This window comes from Lontra canadensis, unplaced genomic scaffold (genome assembly GCF_010015895.1).
Source record: "Lontra canadensis isolate GAN:19392208 unplaced genomic scaffold, GSC_riverotter_1.0 scaffold13, whole genome shotgun sequence".
NCBI classification, from domain to species: domain Eukaryota; kingdom Metazoa; phylum Chordata; class Mammalia; order Carnivora; family Mustelidae; genus Lontra; species Lontra canadensis.
The window spans coordinates 29,179,419-29,181,450 of record NW_022631007.1 but is presented as its reverse complement, the minus strand read 5'-3'; the positions used below and the strand labels follow the sequence as shown (position 1 = coordinate 29,181,450).

The following is a 2,032-nucleotide window of genomic DNA, read 5'->3' as shown; positions in this document are numbered from 1 at the left end:
TTCTTTGTCTGATTGCCAATTAAATACAAGTTTTAACTTCATAGCTTAACAATTAAGGGTCATACACTGAAGTCAATACATACATCTAGCATTTCAGTCTGAGCTGTTTCATATACATAGCACCGAAATTAATTACAAGGAATGGCCTAACACATGCTAGGGGAGATTTTTTTTTTGAAAGTAGTTTTTACAAATATTAAACTTATCTTCTACACTGAAGTCATCATACATACAGGGCAAAGTCAGAGCTTTTCTATTTGAATTTATTCTTCATTTAACTTTTAAAACACTACTATAGTTGAATATTAAAACAAAAACAATAACAAGTAGTGAGCTATGATTATAGTCCTTCACTCATTCACTACTGCACATAAAATGCCAGCAGTGTTATTCACTGGCCCCATTAAGAGGTCTGACACTGAACACCACCCCTGGGATGATGTTCATCATCCTCATATGCTTCCCCATTGTAATGGCACCATCTTTCCTGATTTGGATCAAAGTCCACCAGTTCCACTTGGTCCATTTCATCAGTCCCTTCTACTTTCTTCCTCTCAGGTAGGAGTTTTTCCAGCAAACAGAGTTTATCAGGAAAGAGAAAGTCATTCTCGGGAAAGTTTACCTTAAATTTCATGATGAGGCAATCCTTCTCATATGGTCTACGATAAATTGGCATGCCTTCATTTAGCACACACTTGATATCTCCATGCTTGACAATTTGACCTGGATGAGAGGTGATGACAAAGGTTCAGTTGTCCAGAGTAGATATTGTCTTTTGAAAACCGCACAGTGCTTCAACCAGCTGTATGTCCATACACATGAAAAGGTCTTCTCCTCGCGGAGTAAAAACAGCATGGTCCTTCTGATCTAAAACAATGATAATATCTCCTGGTTCCAGTCCTGGTTCTTGGTCTCCTTCACCATGGAATGTTATCTTCTGGCCATCTTTCATGCCTTTGTCAACATGAACTTCTAGAATCTTCTTCTCTCAAACTATCTTCCTTCCATTGCAGCTTTTACATCTATCTTTAGGACTGATCAGTTCCCTATGGCCCTGGCACTCCATACACACAGATTGAATTTGCTGAACCATTCCAGGTCCTATCTGATGAATTCTTATTTGCATTCCAGTACCTCGGCAATTGGGACAACACTCAGATGCTCCTTTCTTACCCCCTCGGCCTTGACATTTATTGCAAATCACATTCTTTTGCAGAGCTAGTTTTCTTGTTGCACCATTATATAAATCTTCTAAGGTTACTGAGAGCTGATGCACAACATTTTTACCTCTCCTTTCTCTCTGCATTCTTCCTCCTTCTCCAAAAAACATATCAAAGATGTCCATGGGGTAGCCAAAACCACCACCAGCTCCACCTTCTTTAATTGCCTGTTCCCCTCCTTTGTCAAACAATTCCCTTTTCTTTGCATCAGAGAGTACTTCATAAGCTTGAGAAATCTGTTTAAACTTCTCTCCTTCATTTGGATTCTTATCAGGGTGATACTTCAAGGCCAGTTTCCTGTAGGCCTTTTTTAGTTCTTCTTGGGTGGCATTGGGTTTGACCCCCAAAACATCATAGTAAGTGGTTTCTTTCACCATTTTCTATAGCCGGCCGAAGTCTATGTCGGGGAGCGGGAAGGAGCACGTTGCTGGGCGCAGCTCAGATAGTTGCCACTCCTCTGTGTCTTAGCAAGGGTTCTGGAAAGTTGCCACATTTTTCAGTTTTTTTTTAGTCTGTTAAAATTGAGGACCGATACACATATTTTAAGTGTATAGTTCAGTAAGTTTTGACAAATATCACCCCAATAAACATATGGAACCCTAAAAAATTCCCTTATGTTCCCATTCCTTTATGTTCCCATCCTGTAAATATTCACCATCCAAAAATAATCAGTTTCTTTATTTTTGCTATTATACAATATATTTTACTTTTCTAGGACTTCATATAAGCAGAGTCATATATATTTTCTTTTATGTCTGTCTTTTTTTGTTTACCATGATGATTTGAGTTTTATCCATGTTGTATGCATCCTA

At 38.4% G+C, this 2,032-nt stretch overlaps 1 pseudogene; it reads right to left on the bottom strand.

Annotated features, from left to right (window-relative positions):
• Positions 1-237: 237 nt before the first annotated feature.
• Positions 238-1,597, bottom strand: LOC116867908 (annotated as a pseudogene).
• Between the last annotated feature and the right edge of the window lie 435 nt (positions 1,598-2,032).